This window comes from Myotis daubentonii, chromosome 2 (genome assembly GCF_963259705.1).
Source record: "Myotis daubentonii chromosome 2, mMyoDau2.1, whole genome shotgun sequence".
NCBI classification, from domain to species: domain Eukaryota; kingdom Metazoa; phylum Chordata; class Mammalia; order Chiroptera; family Vespertilionidae; genus Myotis; species Myotis daubentonii.
Genome location: NC_081841.1, coordinates 164,107,547 through 164,126,199, shown reverse-complemented (window position 1 = coordinate 164,126,199; position 18,653 = coordinate 164,107,547). Strand labels below are relative to the sequence as shown.

General features: G+C 40.5%; 1 pseudogene; it reads left to right on the top strand.

The window, feature by feature from the left end:
- The first annotated feature begins 11,005 nt into the window (after nucleotides 1–11,005).
- LOC132226745 (large ribosomal subunit protein uL22-like) lies at nucleotides 11,006–11,527 on the top strand (annotated as a pseudogene).
- Nucleotides 11,528–18,653: the final 7,126 nt, after the last annotated feature.

The following is an 18,653-nucleotide window of genomic DNA, read 5'->3' as shown; positions in this document are numbered from 1 at the left end:
TCATTGGAGATGAGTAGAGGTATTTCTTGCCTCTTTGACTTATTACACCTTAGTGGAATGTTTAAAGTTATCACCCTTTTCAGATATTAACTATATGTAAACTTGTTCTGGATTATAGCCAAGCACTGAGTAGTTAAAAGTGTAGGCAACAGCAATAAAGACAGTGATTTGAGAATGCAGTTTAAAAAATTGATAACTTTTAAATTAAAATTTTTAAAGTCTTGATAATATTTTACTTTTTAAAATAATTAATAAGAAGCAAAAATAGCTATAGTTTTGATATTTTATCTCCCAATATAACATACCAACTATAAAATTTCAGAGATAAAGATGAACTATTTGAGAAATTGGTTTGTCACATAGGCATTTGAGTGAAAGACTTACCTGTAAGTCAGTTGAGTAATAAAAGGCTAATACCAGCTTTCAACAGCGGTAGCCTCTCCAAGGAGACCGGCAGGGTTTTAGTTTGTTTGTGTTGTGTGTTTTTTTAAATTCATTCATTCTAAATTTGGAAACTGGAAATAGAAAATAGAAAGAGGAATGCAAAGTTGAAGTAATCATTTAATATTTTAGTTTTCTACATGATGAATGATATTTATTTTGTATTTTAAATACTATTTATAATCCTGATTATGTAGAATTTAAAAAAAATGAAGAGTATAAATAACTAGAATGGAATTTTATTTTGTTCCACTTTTTTATATGTAAACCACAAATTCAATTGAGTGCACATCAGGATCATGTTAAGAAAAGAAGCCAAAGGAGAAGTACAAAAGTTCCCATAGACTATTTATTCTCTCTGTCAGCAGAGGACTATAAAGTGACAAATATTGTGCAAAGGACAAGGAAAATCCACAAGTGCCTTTTAAATAATCAAAAGGTATTAAATTAAAGTTAGTAGGGTTTTAGTCTCCAGTACACATTTACTTTTCCCAATATATGCGCCCATTATAAATATATGGGTGTAATAAAGAAAATGTGGGGGAAAAGGATTCAAGATGAAATGCAGTGGTGGAAGATACACTCACTGCCTCCCAAGACCAAACTGAACTTAAAACTAAAATATACAACAATTGACCTGAACTTGGAAAATTATAAGCACAGAAGAAAGAAATTGAGGAAGATACAAATAAGTGGAATCATTTACTGTGTTCTTCAATAGGAAGCATTAACATCATTAAAATGTCCATACTACCCAAAGCAATCTATAGATTCAATGCAATACCTATTCAGATATTAATGGTGTATTTCACAGAACTAGAACAAATATTCCAAAATTTTATATGGAACCACAAAAGACAATAAAAATTTTGAGAACAAAGAACAAAGCTGGAGAAAGTACATTACTTGATATCAAATTATGCTAAAAAAAAAAACAGAAACAGCATAATAATGGCATAAAACCAGACATATAGATCAATGGAATGGAATTGAGAACCCAGAAATAAACCCAAGACTTTATGGTCAATTAATATTTGACCAAGGAGGCAAGATGATACAAAGGGGGAAAGACAGTCTATTCAATAAATGGTGTTGGGAAAATTGGTCAGAGACATGCAAAAAAAAAAAAAATGAAACTAGACCACCTCCTTACACAACACACAAGGATAAACAAAAATTTAATTAAAGATGTAAATGTTAGACTCAAACCATAAAAAGCCTAGAAGGTACTATAGGTTGTAAAATCTCAAAAATTTCCCCTAGCAATATTTCTTTCTGATGGTATCTCCTCAGGCAAGGGAAACAAAAGAAAAAATAAACAAATGGGACTATATCAAACTAAAATGGTTTTGCACAGCAAAGGACGGGAGAATATATTTGCCAATGATACATCTGATAAGAGGTTAATATTCAAAATCTATAAATAACTTATAAAATTTAACACCAGAAAAACCCAAACAATCTAATTAAAAATTTTCTAAGTCTTGGCCACCATGAATAATGCCCTGCGATAGAGGACTGGATAAAGAAGATATGGTATATATACACAATGGAGTACTTACTCAACCATAAGACAGGATGAAATAGTGTCATTTACAACAGCATGGACCTTGAGAACATTATGCAAACTGAAATAAGTGAGACAGAAAAAGCTAAGAACCATCTGGTTTCACTCATAGGTGGGATAGAAAACTGAAACTTATGAACACAAACAGCAGTGTGGTGGTTGTCAGATGGAGCAGGGTGGAAGCACAGGGGGTCCTCATATGAGGTGACAGGAGAAGATTTGACTTTGGGTGGTGGGCACATGGTGCTATATACAGATTTTGTAACTTAGAAACCCACACATGAAACCTTTATGTTCATGTTGACCAATGTCACCCCAGTAAAACTTAATTTTAAAAAATGTGCTAAGGACCTGAGTAGACACTTCTCCAAAGAGAACATGCAGGTGGCCAATAGACATATAAAGAGATGCTAAATGTCACTAGTCATCAGATAAATGCAAATTAAAGCCACAATGAAATATTACTTCTCATCTGTCAGATGGCTATCATCAATAAATCAACAAACAGCAAGTGTTGGGGAGGATGTGGGTAAAAGGGAGCCCTCAAGCACCTTTGGTGGGAATGCAGGCTGGTGAAGCCACTGTGGCAAGCACTATGGAGTTTCCTCAAAAAATAAAAAATGTAACAGTGATTTCCACTTCTGGGAATATATTTAGAGAAACCTAAAACACTAATTTGAAAGAATATATGTACCCCTATGTTCATTGTAGAGTTACTTAAAATAGGCAAGATTTAGAAGCAGCATAAGTGCCCATCAGTAGATGAGTAGATAAAAAACTGTGGTACATTTACACAGTGGAATACTACTTGGCCATGAAAAAGAGGGAAACCTTGCCTTTTGTGACAACATAGATGCACCTAGAGAGTATTATGCTAAGTGAAATAAGCCAGTCAGAGAAAGACAAATATGATTTCACTTATATGTGGAATCTAATGAACAAAATAATCTCACAAGCAAAATAGGAACAGACTCATAGATACAGGGAACAGACTGACAACTTTCAGAGGTGAAGGAAGTTGCAGAGCTGGGTGAAAAGGGTTAAGGGATTAAGCAGAAAAAAAAAAAAAAAAACCTCACAGACACAGACAGAAGTACAGTATTACCAGAAGGAAAGCGGGTGGGGGAGGTAGAAGAGGGTATACTGATGTCAGCCCAATTAATTCAATAAAAAATTTTAAAATTGGGAAAAATAAATGTCCTTTAATCTTACTACTTATTAATAATTATGGTTAATTTTGGTGACACGTTTTAAAATTTATTTTTATTATTGAGGGTATTAGAGATGTCCCCCTACCTACCAACCCCCTCCCCCCAATCTGCTTTCTCTTTCTAGTCTTTAGAGGAAAGCAAACCTAATTTTTAGGGAATCTTACAAAAAACATTCTGTGTCCTGCTATCACTATGCTTCACTTTTTCCACTTAATATAATATCACATACTTTTCATGCTATTCAAAAGCATTATTTTTAATGTCTATATGTGTGTATGTTTTCAGTTCAAAGACAGCAACTTTCTTAACTTTGCCTCTGTATTTTGATTAATAATATATTTCCAATTATTTATTATGAATAATACTGTGATAAACATCTGTAGACACAATGTCTTCATTTTATTATTTCCTAATGATACATTCTGAAAAGTGGAATTACTCAATCACAGCGATGTTTTAAAAGTTTGTGTATTTAAAGTAATTTGGCACAGTAAAGTGATTGGACGTTTTAATTGAAATCTAGAGATGTGAATTTGAGTCTCAGTACGTTTTCCAAATTACTTTGTAACATTGGTCAAATGAGTTTTCTGTGCTTGTCTTCAGTTTCCTCATCTGTAGTATAATATGGCTAAACTAAATTATTTTAGATGCCAATTTTGCTTCTCTATGACTGCATAACAAACGACCTCAAAATCTAGTGGCCTAAAACAATAGTCATTCTGCTATATCTCATGATTCTGTGGTTTGACTGGAGCTTAGCTATATGGTTCTTCTGCTAGTCTTTCTTGTAGTTCCTTATGAAGCTTCAGCTGGATGTTGGCTGCACACTCAATGTCCACGATGGCCTCACTCATGTGCCTGGCACCGTGGCAGGGGCAGCTGGGCTTAGCTAGGAGCTTGGGATAGCTGGATTGCTCTCTCTCTCTCTCTCTCTCTCTCTCTCTCTTTCTCTCAAGTTTCAGGGAATCTTCTCTTCATATAAACCACTCTATGCCGTATCTCCATGTGGCCTGTCCTTCAGAACAATAGGACTTCTTACATGGCAGATCAGGCTCTCAGAAATGCAAACACATCATCACTGTTATCCCATTCTTTTGGGAAAGCAAGTCACATGATCAACGTGAGGTGGGCAGCACAAGAGCACAGATATTGGGAGCTGTGGTTCATTAGGAACGCTCTTTGGTGAATAGCTACCTCATAGTCCCTGACTGCAAACAGCGTCTTCAGAGCTCTAGGATTTTAATTATTTGAAAATTTTTAATCCACATATGACAAGTTCTATGATGGTCTATATGTCATATTAGGGACAGTGTGGTACTTCTCTATTGTCAAAGATGTTCATTCTGCTAGAACACTCTATTCTCAACTCTTTGGGGGGCGGGGAGTGCACTCTGTAATTTGCTCCAAATAATTACACAATTTTCTTTGTGCTAAAAGTATCCACATCTACATGTCAGCCAATTGCTGCACAGAAGATATAAATAGGTTGAACCTACCCCATGGCTATACCTGGTAGGAGAGTCACCATGGTCTGAGGGTAACTGAGTTTCCTCATGTGGCTTGTAGAGGATGGTAAATCTGACTGGATTTTACTGACACTATGCATGATTGGGGAAATCAAAAAGAGATTAACTAAAAATGAGTCCCCAGAGCAATGTGACATGAATCAGCTTTGCCTAGCCTCTTCTAATAAAAGATTATACTCCTTTCCATAGATTAATTTTATTACTTACAGCTGAATATATTCACTAAGCCCTAAAGAACTGAGACTGCTGGGCTGTGATAAAGCCAAGTAACTGTTGTTACAAACAGATAACAAAGCCAGATTAATAACATTATATTAATCCTCCATGCCAAATTACATATGCTGGATAAGAATATGTTTTTCTCTCACACTACAAAAAAAAAATGGCAGCTTTTTATTAAGTCTATCTCTTAAAACTTAAACATTTGCTCTTTCTCCCCACTGCCTAACAGTGAGAACTAAAGCTTCTGGAGGCTTTTATTTATTTATATGGCATTTGCCTTGACGTTTTCCAAGTAATAATACATAGTAACAGAGACAGATGAGAGTTCTGTATCATCTTTTCCCTCAGGGCAAACCAGGAGCAAATAGACCTCTAATGAAAGAATCCACAGAGCAGGACATAAATAACAGGACATGAAATGGGAAAAACAGTCTCCAAGTACAACCCTTAAAAAAATACAGAACAGAACAATATTCTACTCAAAATGGGAAAAACTGTCTCCAAGTATAATCCTTAAAAAAATACAGAATAGAACAATATCCTACTAAAAAAATGCAGAACAATATTCTACTCTTTAACTTTTACATCATACAGTAAATTTTACCTGCATTACTCTACATTCTTCCCCACTAACCAGATTACTTCTAAATCTGATATTGCTCTTTGAGCTCGAGAAATAGATATTTTCATTGCTATTTTTTTCTCTATTAATAAAACTAGAGGCCCAGTGCATGAAATTCATGCACAGGTAGGGTCCTTAAGCCTAGCTGGTGATCAAGGCCAATCAGGTTCCCCGCCTTCCTGCCTCCCCGCCTCCTCCTTCCCCTGCTCCCTCAGTGCCCTGCCGCCGCTGACATTGGTCGCCCACCATGTTCCGCGCCACCCCTGGGTGGTCAGCACATGTCATAGTGAGCGATAGAACTCCCGGTCAGTCAAACTCCTGAGGGGACACTTTGCATATTAGGCTTTTATATATATAGACTAGAGGCCTGGTGCACAAAAATTTGTGCACTCTTGGGGGGGGTGGTGGAGCTCCCTCAGCCCAGCCTGTGCCCTCTCGCAGTCTGGGACCCCTCAGGAGATAATGACCTGCTGGCTTAGGCCTGCTCCCGGGTAGCAGAGGGCAGGCCCAATCCCTAGGTGCAGCCCCTGGTCGGGCTCAGAGCAGGGCTGATTGGGGAGTTGGGGCGCCACCCCCTGTCATGCACAGAGCAGAGCGGATTGGGAGGTTGCGATGCCACCCTCAGTCATGCTCAGGGTAGGGCCGATTGGGGGGTTGGGGCATCGCCCCCTGTCACACTCAAGGCAGGGTCGATGGGGAGGTTGCAACACCACCCCCTGTCATGCACAGAGCAGGGCCGATCAAGGGGTTGGGGAGCTCCCCCCTGTCACTCACAGAGTAGGGCCGATAGGGAAGTTGGGGATCCGCCTCCTGTCACACACAGAGCAGGGCAGATCAGGGGGTTGGGGCACCACCACTCTCACACTCAGGGCAGGGCCAATGGGGAGGTTATGGCTCTACCCCGTCACACACAGAGCAGGGCCGATCAGGGGGTTGGGGCGCTGCCCCCTGTCACACACAGAGCAGGGCCGATCAGGGGGTTGGGGCACCACACCCTGTCACACACAGAGCCGCAGGGTGATCATGGGGTTGGGGAGCTCCTCCTATCAGGCACAGAGCAGGGATGATCAGGGGGTTGGGGCGCCTTCCCCTGTCACGAACAGAGCAGGGTGGATAGGGAGGTTGTGGCCCCACCCCCTGTCACACACAGAGCCGCAGGGCGATCAGGGGGTTTGGGTGCTGCCCCCTGTCACACTGATCCCAGTGCCGCTGCCCCCTGTCACACTGATCCCGGTGCCGGGAGGCCTCTCGGCTCCACTGATCCCAGTGCTGGGAGGCATATTACCCTTTTACAATATAGGGTAGAGGCCTGGTGCACAGGTGGGGGCCGGATGGTTTGCCCTGAAGGGTGTCCTGGATCAGGGTGGGGGTCCCCACTGGGGTTCCTGGCCAGCCTGGGTTAGGGGATGATGGCTGTTTGCAGCTGGTCACACACCCTTCAGGGTGGGGGTCCCCACTGGGGTGCCTGGCCAGTCTGGGTGAGGGGCTGAGGGCTGTTTTCAGGCTGGCGAGTGACTGAAGCTCCCAACTGCTCCTTTTTTTCTTTTTTTTATTATTCTGGGCCAGCTTTAGCTTTGAGGCTTGGCTCCAGCTCTTAGGCCTCTGCTGCTGAAAGCAGGTTTCTGGCCTTTGTTTACCTTCTGTATTTGAAACAATGTTGCGATTCTGCTGGCTGAAGCCCCATGGACTAAAACAGGTTTCTGGGGTTTTGTTTAGCTTCTATATTTGTAACATAGTTGCTTAGAGTTGCAGCTCAGAGGCCTGCAGGAGCAGGCAGGGAACTCTGGAGTCCTCCGTCACTGAAGCAAGCAAGCCTCATGTTCACTTTAAGCTGCCTGGCTGCCGGCCGCCATCTTGGATGGAAGTTAATTCGCATATCGCCCTGATTAGCCAATGGGAAGGGTAGCGGTCATACGCTAATTACCATTTTCCCTTTTATTAGATAGGATAGTATTTGTTCCTAAGTAGTAGCTGACATATCAAGAGATCTTTAAACAAAACACAAATATAATTACTCAAGCCATGCTTATTTCCTAGTCAGCAATTATGCATTTACTTAACAAATAACGTGATGGCTGACTCTGTGCCAGACATCATGCTAGGTCCTGGAAACACATGAGTGAAGAAGATATGGTTTCTATTTTGAGGAAACTTTAGTATAGAGGAGGCAATAAACCACTAGGCAGGATGGAGTACAAAGGAGTGATATCCAGTCAGTCTAAAGCTTCAGGGAGGGATACTTGGAGATGATGTTTAGCCTGAGATAAGAAAGATACAGAGGGATTAATCAAGGAAGTGGGGATGGTATTAGGATTCTATAGAGAAACAGAACCAAGAGTATACATATATATTCATGTATATATAAAGAGATTTATTATAAGAAATTGGCTCATATGACTGCAGACAAGTCCCAAGGTCTGCAGTCAAACAGCTGGAGACCAAGAAGGATGATGGTATAGTTCCAGTCCAAGTCTGAAGGCCTGAGAACCAGGAGAGCCAACAGTATAAATTCCAGTTAGAAAGCTAGCAGGCTCTCAACCCAAGAAGACCTGATATTTCACTTTGAGTCTGAAGGAAAAAAAAGGTCGATGTCCCAGATCAACCTGGGATAGGGTCAGCATTTTTGTTTCACTTGGACCTTCAACTGATTGAATGAGGCCCATCCATATTAAAAAAAAAGGCAATCTGCTTTACTCAGTCTACAAACTCAAAGATTAACCTAATCCAAAAATACCCTCCCAGATGCACTCAGAATAATAATTGACCAATCTGGGTATCCCATGGCCCAGTCAAGTTGACACATAAAATTAACTATAATCTATATAATAAAAGCTTAAGCGACCATTACAGCAGAATGACCAGAACTACCTGTCACTATGATGCACACTGACCACCAGGGGGCAGATGTTCAATGCAGGAGCTGCCCCCTGGTGGTCAGTGCACTCCCACTGAGGGCGTGCTGCTCAGTCAGAAGGCAGGCTCACAGCTGGCAAGTGCAGCGGTGGTGGCGGTAACTTCTCCCACCTCCATGACAGCGCTAAGAAACAATGAGCCAAGCAGTAAGGTGCCTGCGGCTAAGGAGCAGCAAGCCAAGCGATAAGGAGCGAGCAGGTGGGCAGTAAGGAGCAAGGGATCTTATATCGTGAGAGGGCACAGGCTGGGCTGAGGGACCCCCTGCACCCCAGGGCATGATTTTCATGTACCGGGCCTCTAGTAGGGAGCAAAATGATAGAACAAGGAGGGTGGTCTTAAGGCAGGAAGTTTTCAAGCAAAGAAACAGCAAGTATAAAGGCCTTATGGGCCAAAGATGGCACTATGAGGCCCCTAGACTTTTGAGATTCAGAAGATAACACCTACTGGTCTAAACTTCAGAATACTCAATTATATACTATATCAGGGGTGACTTTGCTCCCCCAGGACATTTGGATATATAGAAAATAAGACATTTTCAGTTTTTACACCTGGAGGGGGTGCTCCTAGCATCCATTGGGTAGAAACCAGGGATGCTGATCAATACTCTTCAATACATAGGATGCCCCATCACAAATAATTATCCAGTCCAACAGACAAGTGATGTCAGCTAGACAAGTCTAAATATGGGACCTCTTCTTATCTGACATTTCAACTATGGGATTTTTTTGGAGTTACTTCTCCAGACTCCAGGGCTAGAGGCATTCATCCCGGATAGTTTATGCCTTGTGGTCTTCTTGACCCGACTACCTCCAGTAGAGTCCACACCTTCTTCCTCCAGAGGAGTTGCTTCCCTGAGTACCTGCACTTCCCATCCGTAATGTCTCCATGTATACTTTGTAAAGATGTAAAATAATTAGCCCTTCAATGTCTGCTCTAAGTTTTATGGACCTTGTTACATTTATTCCTAGAGAAAAACAATATTTTACCTATTTCCCAAATAAAGTTATTAACACTAACAGAAATCAAGTAGCTTTCCATATTACTTCACTCATGTGGAATTTAAGGAACAAACTGAACTCCCAAGAAAAATAGAGACAGACTCATAGATACCATTCCCAACATGTACTGCTAATAAAATAAACCTGGGCCCAGCTGGTGTGGCTTAGTGGTTGAGCATTGGCCCATGTGTCAAGAGGTCACCTGTTCCATTCCAGGCCAGGGCACATGCCCAGGTTGTGGGCTTGATCGCCAGGAGGAGGCACGTGGTTTCTCTCTCACATTGATCTCTCTCTCTCTCTCTCTCTCTCTCTCTCTCTCTCTCTCTCTCTCTTTTTCTCTCTCTAAAAATCAATAAAAACATTTTTTAAGAAAACAAATAATGGTTTTAGGTTAGAACCAATTCTGACTCCTAAACTGTGCTCTCAATCAGTGAACTACACTGCATGAAACTTAGAAAGGTGACCTCCCTCCATGGTTCACCTTGGCTTTGCCCGTGTCCATGAGACCCTTCTCACATTCCCTATTCTGTCTTCATTCTGAAAGAGATCCAGCTTAACAAAACATGAGCAAGTAACATAAATTTGTGGGGAAATTTATCATTGTAATTTTTTTTTAAATTTCATTTAAACCACCTTTGTTCTTTCCTCAAGGCCCCTTTCCAATGCAAGTTTCTTAACATCCATCTGCCCAATACATACACAATCTCTATAATTTCTTCTGTTGTACTGAGCAATTCAGCTTTCACACTTAGCTTGCAGATCCTAATAAAAAGAAAGAAAGGAAGCAGGAGTTATATGTTCTTTCCACCTAAAAAGGCAAGAGGTAATCTTTTTTTATTTACAGTATTTATCTTTATTGTTGAAAGTTGTACAGATGCAGTCTTAAGAAACAATAGAAACTCTTGGGAGTTTCTGTCTCAGAACTTTATCAAAGTTCATTCGCAATAATCCTTTCATGGGACTGAGGGAATAGTGGTATGTATACATTTGTCAAAAATTCCTCAGATTTACACTTGAAATAAGTTAGTTTTATTCTGTATAAATTATTCCTCAATAAAACTGATTTTTAAATGTCTACTCAGAAGGATTGTCTCTATAACAACAAATACATCCTATGTGCCAGATAGCTAAATAAATGATGGTATATCTCTTAAACACTGGAATTTTATCAGCCCAAACTGAAATTTCTTTTAAGACTTTTAGTAGGAAAATGAAAAAAAAATGAACAAAGCAACTCTTAAAAAACATAATTTTTTAAAATAAAATGAAATATCTAGAAGAAAAAACAAAAGCAGCCTTCACAGTTGTTCCTCAATGTCATATTAGCAGTAATTATTTGTATTTGCTTTCCTATGTCTTTCCAATAATATATAATGTACTTATATTACTATTTTAAGCAGAATAAATGAACAAAAAATGTAAAGGCTTTTTAAGAACCTCTACTTACAGCATGAAAATAAAATGCCTTAGCTCTCCTCATAGGCACCCTGAGGTGACCTCTGAAAATGGTTCACAATTCACTTGACCCAGAAACCCCCACAAAATCATGCAAATCAAGAGGTTCAGATCTTCATGTTCACTTTAAGAAGACTTGTGAAACTGTCCAGGCCATCAAGGGTATGCATATCCGAAAAACCACCAGGTATCTGAAGGGAGTCACTTTACAGAAGCAACGTGTGCCATTCCATCGTTACATTGGTGGAGCTGGCCGGTGTGCCCAGGCCAAACAGTGGGCTGGACACAGGGTCGGTGGCCCACAAAGAGTGGGACATTTTTGCCGCACATGCTTAAAAATGCAGAGGGTAATACTGCACTTAAGGATTTAGATGTAGATTCTCTGCTCATTGAGCACATCCAGGCGAACAAAGCTCCCAAGATCCGGTGCAGAACTTACAGAGCTCATGGGCAGACTGACCCATATATGAGTTTTGCCTGCCACACTGAGACGATCCTCACTGAAAAAGCAGATTATTCCTAAACTGGAAGACAAAGTGCACAAAAGAAAAAGATATCCCAGAAGAAACTGAAGAAACACAAACTTAAAAGGCTCAAAGTAAATTCTGCATAAAGTACTAGTAAATGCTACTAAAAAGTAAAAAATGAATAAATAACTAAAATGCCTTAGAATGGCCCTGACCATTAGTCTCCACCTTTCTTCCTCAGAAATTGTGTATCTTCTCTGTCAAACGGACTCTCTCAGGCTTTGTAGCCTTTGCATGTGTTATTTGCTCTGTGGGGAAATGGTTGTTCTCACACCTCATCCATCTCGGGCCTTCTAGTCTCCCTTTAAGAACCAACTTAAGTATTCCCTCTGTTCTTCTTTCAAAGAGTTTTCTGCTTTCTACTACTCACATATGCTATCCCATTGTACCATAAAGGATCACATATTTCTTTTTCTCTATTAGTTATGAAGGATTAGGCTGTATATAGTAAGAACAAATAACTCCCAAATCTCAGTGGCTTAACACAACATTTTGCTTCTCAAACATGCCCAATATCCCACATGAATTCATAGGAGAGTCCACTCTCAGGAACTCAGACTGTTGGAAGTTCCACCATCTCAGCTGCATACAATGGCAGAGAGCAACAGCAAAGAACCACGCATCAGAATTTTATTACATCATCCCAGAAGAAACATGTGTCACTAACTGTCCACATTTTCGGCCAGCCCATATTCCTGTATCTGCCTACCTGTAAGGAGGTTGGCAAACTTTAAAAAGAATATGTGGTGAGCTTTATTGTCTCTAGCATACCCTCAACACTCAATGAGTTCTCAAAAGACTGGAACTGTTCTATACTCAATTTTATATCACCTGAACAGAATGCAAGGCGTGGATTTTAGTAGATTAATAGATACTTGATAATCCATTCAATATATGAATAAAGGAGTGTTGTGGGACTAAAAAGAAAAATGTTTAAGGCATGACCCTGCCTGAGAGAAGCCTAAATCCAGTAAGAAATATTAATCATAGATTTAATATTAATCTGTAGATTTAATTATATGCTCCAGAGAGAATCAGTAGAATTTGAACAGGGGAAAATTTTGTGGAAGGAGAAATTAAATGGGTAGTAAAGAAGGTAGCAGTGATCATAACAAACCTGTGGTGATTTCAGGTACCTGATTATGATATACCGAGTAATGATCTGGCCCCCACCAGATGTCCACATCTTAATCCCCATAACCTGTAAATGTTACCTTATATGACAAAAGGGCCTTTGCAGATGTGATTAAGGACCTCAAGATGAAGCAATTGTCCAGGGTTATCCAGATGGGCCCAAAGATGTAATCACCAGGTACTTAGGAGAGAAGGCCAGGATATCCACAGTATCAGTAGTAGATGTGATCACAGAAGCAAAAGTCTGGAGTGACGTGAGGAAGGGGCCAGGAATGCAAGCAGCTGCTAGATGCTGAGAAAGGCAAGGAAACAAGTTACTCCTCAGAGCCTCCAGAAAAAACAAGCACCTTGACTTTAGCCTAGTGAGACTGATTTTGACCCTGAGAACTGTTATGAAAATAACTGCATTGTTTTAAGTCACTGAGTTTGTGGTAATATTTTATGGCAGCCACAGAAAATTAATTCACTGATCAATCTGTCAAAAAATTAAATAAAATTATATGAATAAGATTAAGAAAGACTTGTATAGACAAAGAATAGAGTCAATGAGAACAGAAAGAAAAAGTAGCATTAAAGCACTTTTTCAGATTTTCATAAATCGTCACTGAGCACAGTCCTTGGTACCTTCCAAAATGTTTCTCCATTTAATCCTTACACTAAGCTGCAGGGAGGTTAACATCTTCACTTCATAAATGATGAAACTGTGTTTTTGAGAGATTAGGTAATTTACCTAATGACTAATGAGTGGAGAATTCAAGATTTGAACTCAAGTCTGTCTGACTTAGATATAAAAAGACTAAATATTCATATCAGCATAATATAAGTCAATAAGATATATAAAATTATTTCCCATGCACCAGTTCAACTCATCATTACAATAATCCTGTGAGGGAGGCAGAGCAGTATTACTGTTTATATTTTGCAGATGAATAAACCAAGATTAAAGTTAATGAACTTATGGAGATGACAAGGCTGTGAAACGGCTGATCCCACAGCCACTGAGGTGAAGTGATGAAGTCATGAGGTGAAAGGGGAGATCAGTGTGCAAGTGCTGCATGGAGCACCTTGGAGCTTTAAGATTCTTGTTTCTGGGAGAGCCAACCAGTGTATCTTCTGAGTATACAGTAATGGTCATTCTTTAGAGGAAGAATTGGTGGAACTTGATGACAAATCTTTGTACAAAATTATTAGGAAGAATAAAGAGGTTTGTCAGCAGGCACCGGGAGACTGTTCTATTTTAAATACATTTCCGGTATCGATCCTTACCTGATATGTAAGCGAAGCCTCACAAATATCTCTTGAACCAATTGAAATGTTCATTAAGAATTTACATAGCCATGCAGCTGTTAAAAATGGGGAGAGGGGTCTTTTACCCTTTGAGACATCATGGAAGGACCTGGAGAGTATTATGTTCAGCAAAATAAGCCAGTAGTCAGACAAAGATAAGTATCATATGATCTCACTTATATGTGAAATCTCCATAATGAACAGAATAGACTGATGAAGAAGTTACATAACCAAAACTTGGGAGAGAGGCAGCCTTGACCCGTGTTTTTAAGAAATGTAAGAAAAGAAATAGATGTTAATGTTGTAAGAATAATTGAGCTTTCTGAGGGAGAAAGTAGCTATAGGAAAGAGAGTTTGCCTCACAAAATGGCTTGATTCCCCTGGTTTTGGAAATTCTTGTGTGTTCCAGAGACCCCATTAAAACGCAGAGCAGCTGGTGAGCTAGCAGGTGGTTAGGCGGTGTCAGCCAACCCCTCAGAGACTTTGTTTCCTACTGAAATTGGCCACCTTACAATGCTGGGGACAAGAACAAAGCTTCCAGGAAGCCAGGGTATGAGTTGCAAAAGGAACCTGAATAGGAGATGGGAAGGTGACTATAATAGACCAAAGTAATTTCTCAGTTTTGTCTTGCACGGGTCCTCCTCTTAAGGACAGTGAACACCACATAGTCTTATCAGAATTTCTATGACAACTACCAGTCTAGCTCTGCTCAAAGTGTCAACTATGTCTTTAAAAAGAAATGACTTCTGTGGCTATTTAGGATGTATAGGAAAGTTGAGTTCCTTCCCTTTTGGGGTATGGGTACTGGTCCCAACCTCATTTAATGAAAATAAGAGGGGTTACCATTTGCTGGACATTTACCATGTGCCCCTGGTTGTACTTTGGATGAGTCACCACAACTTGGCATAACCGGCTGCATGTGAGTGGTGACCATGCTCATGTATAAATCTGAAGCTCTGTACATGAGCTGCTGCTGGAGTTAATATAAATCTTTTAGATTTTAAAGCTTCTAGAATATTTTCCTTGAGGGAGTGGGCACCCCTATGTTTGAAATAAGCTGAGGTCCAGCTATAGAGAGAAAATGGGAGAAATTAGAAACTGGAATAAATTTCTAAACTGCTATCCAGCCTAGCACATCACAGGTGCCTATTTATGTGTTGAATTCAATTCATAAGCTTCTGACTGACTTCAAGCCCCTCAAGATTTTGCTGTGATAAGGGACCCCTAAAAATGATTTGGTTAATTAAAGCTTTAGCATAACGTTATTCTGACAAAATCCACAAACGTATCCCTCTGGAATCTCTTTTTCAGTGATGAGGTGAAAGGAATAATAAAGAGATCTCTCAGCAGGCACAGAGAGACAGTGTTTTATTTGAAATACATTTCAGGTATTGATCCTTACCTGATACATAAATGCAATTTAGAGGAATACCTTATCCTGCAGGTACCTAGCAAGGAAGAGAGACAAGGCATCCTCAGTGGACTTTAAGGATATGGTTATTATTCTTACTTATTACCTGTAGAGTGCAGAAAATAAGTATGATTTTAGCAAGAACAAAGTGTTTACTCTTTGTGCTAAACAGTCACAGCCTGAACTAGGAAAACAAAACGTACCGGGCCCAAGATACAATGCTCAGGGGTGTGACTAATGCCAACGGTGCAGGCATACTTATTATTTATTTATTTTTCTGGCTCTGCTGTGGGAACCTTGGGTCTCCATCTCTGTGAGTTTCAGAAATCTCAATCTTCAGGAAGTGATTCCAGCCACACCTTTCATCCTAATCCCTAATTTAGTTCAGGAAACCAATAAGCTACAAATGGACACATCAGGATGTTTTCTTAACCCTCAGTGGGAACTCAAAGGCAAGAGTGTTTATTCATCCCTGTATTCCTCCTTGTTGGGATTAGTACATCTGACAGGGCGTCAGTGTACCCCCACAATAGGCCCAGTTTTATTCGCAACCAAATAGGTTCTTCATTTTAATATAAAAATCATAACACTCCATCCATGATCAAAACAGAGAACTTTGTTACTCCGAGATCCTGGAAAAGAGCCCAGAAGAGTATTGTAAACAAAAGGAAAGACACATTCTAAGGAGTCAACAGTTGAAAAAGTGTTTTGCTCTCAGGTAACATTGTGCAAGCAGAAGAAGAAAAGTTTAATTCCTATGCCTCTCAGAATTTCCAAAAGAACACTTAAAATCTTCCTAGCAAAGAGTCCATGTCCACCATAAAACAGACTCTGTGTTCGAGGCCCTAAGAAAAAAACAGAATCCATATTTCGATGTTAGTCATTTGAAAAAAATTATTTTTAAAAATAATGAACTACTGGCATTTAAGTGTTTGCCTAATGTCTTCAAAATGTACTATAAATATTTGAAAGGGAAAGATGGTTGGCAGGGCTACATTTTCTCCTTAATGCAAATCATGTGTTTTTAAATAACTTGAATTTTAACTTATTTATTTTAGTTGTTTTCAGGGGTTTTTTTTTTTATTCTTTATTGTTTAGAGTATTACATATGTCTCCCTCCTCCCCCCCCCCCATTGACCTCTCCCCGGCCATTCCCACCTCCCAGCACATGCCCTCACCCCGCTACTGTCTGTGTCCATGGATTCTGCTTATATGCATGCATACAAGTCCTTTTGTTGCTCTCTTAACCCCCCTCCCTCCCCTGCCTTCCCTCTGAGGTTGGATAGCTTGTCGATGCTTCTCTCTCGCTGGATCTATTTTTGTCTACTTTTCTAAATTTTTGTTTTAATGAGTCATTTCACTTCTACAATATTAGGATATGCTTTTTAAAACCAGGTGTTCAAATTTTAAAAAGTGCACCTGAGAATTTTAAGCTTTAAATCTTAAATCTATAAAATTCAGTGACTTTTTTGTAACTCCAAGGCTGTGGCCTTGAATGATATTCACCCTTCAAATTCTGGACTTTAGAAAAACATTATATATGTGTATATGTATCTATATATACTTATATAGAAATATGTTATATATATATGCATATGTGTATACACACACACACACACACACACACACATATGTCTCCATCTATTCTTACTTATAATCCAAATTTCCTTCCCGGAAAATCTCTTTAATAATATCTTAGAAATTATATCTGGTAAGAAGTTTATTGAACTGTGATAGAAGTATTTTAGGCAAAAGAAAATTATCCAAAGTTATTTCTTTTCATTTGAATTACTGACTATAAATTTGATATCTGTCCATACATGTAAAAGACATCGAATTTTGGTAAGCTGATGATCAACCTAGTATTAAATAAAAATTGCCTATTTTGGAAAGGGGAGACATGTTACAAATCATGTTCAAGAGCAATTATATGTGGGAAACCACCTATTGTCTTCTCTAGCAGAGAGGTGTAGACAAGGAGCCCAGAATGCTGGTGATCCTTGAAGCCCTGGCAAAGGTCAGGGCTATGCACCCACTGGTTAGTCCAGACAATGGTAGCTGAAGCAACTTCCCCACCAGATAGTTATGTAAATCCTTACTGATAAGATAGTCTGTCTGTTACTGGAAATTGTCTGCTTAAGGGCTATAGGTGTATCCCAAACTGAACAAAAGGATGGCAAGGCCTGAGCACAAGCAGAGTCTATCCTCTTGGGATGGGGTCTCACCTGGCCCCCCAATTTCCAACTTATTATTACTTGTCTCATCTCTTTCATTTGCATACAGCCCCTCTTCCAGAGCCTGAACCCTGAACCATGTGGGACATGGGACATTCACAATTATCATCCTCCTATATAATAAAAGAGAAACATGCAAATTAACTGTCCCTCCGCTATGCTCAAGCCACACCCACCAGCCACGTCCACCAGCCAATCAGGAGCGAGTATGCAAATTAACTCAGCTAAGATGATGGCAGCCTCAGAGCTGAAGCAAGCAGGAGGCTTGGGTTGCCCAGCCTGCCCTGGCCGGCCCTGGGCTCTGCTCAAGGTTACAAAGTTTCAATTATAAATGATAAATAATCCCAGATACCTGCTTCCAGCCAGACCTGGGCTCTGCTCAAGGCTACAAAGTTTCAATCATAGAAGATAAATAAGTCCCAGAAAAAGAAAAAAAGGAAAGGCTGGGAGCTTGGGTCGCCAGACTGTCCAGGCACCCCAGTGGGGACCCCCCACCCTAAAGGTGGTATGGCCAGCCTGAAAACAGCCATCAGCACCTCACCCAGGTTGGCCAGGCACCCAGTGGCACCCCAATGGGGACCCCCACCCTGAAGGGCAAACCAGACAGCCCCCACCCATTCACCAGGCCTCTAGCCTATATAATAAAAAGGTAATATGCAAACTGACCCTAACAGCAGAAAGACTGGGAATGACTGGTCACTATGACACACACTGACCAACAGGGGGCAGACACTCAATGCAGGAGCTGCCCCCTGGTGGTCAGGGCACTCTCACATGGGAGGAGCTCTGCTCAGCCATAAACCAGGCTGCCAGCTGCCAGTACAGCGGTGGTGGTGGGAGCTTCTCCTGCCTCCTCAGCAGCGCTGAGGATGTCTGACTGCAGCTTAGGTCTGCTCCCCACTGGCAAGTGGACAACCCATGAGGGCTCCAGGGTTTCCAGAGGGATGTCTGACTGCCAGTTTAGGCCTGATCCCCCAGGGAATGGGCCTAAGCCAGCAGGTGGACATCCCCCAAGGGGTCCCAGACTGTGAGAGGGCACAGGCCGGGCTGAGGGACCCCCCGAGTGCACAAATTTTTGTATACTGGGCCTCTAGTTATAATATAA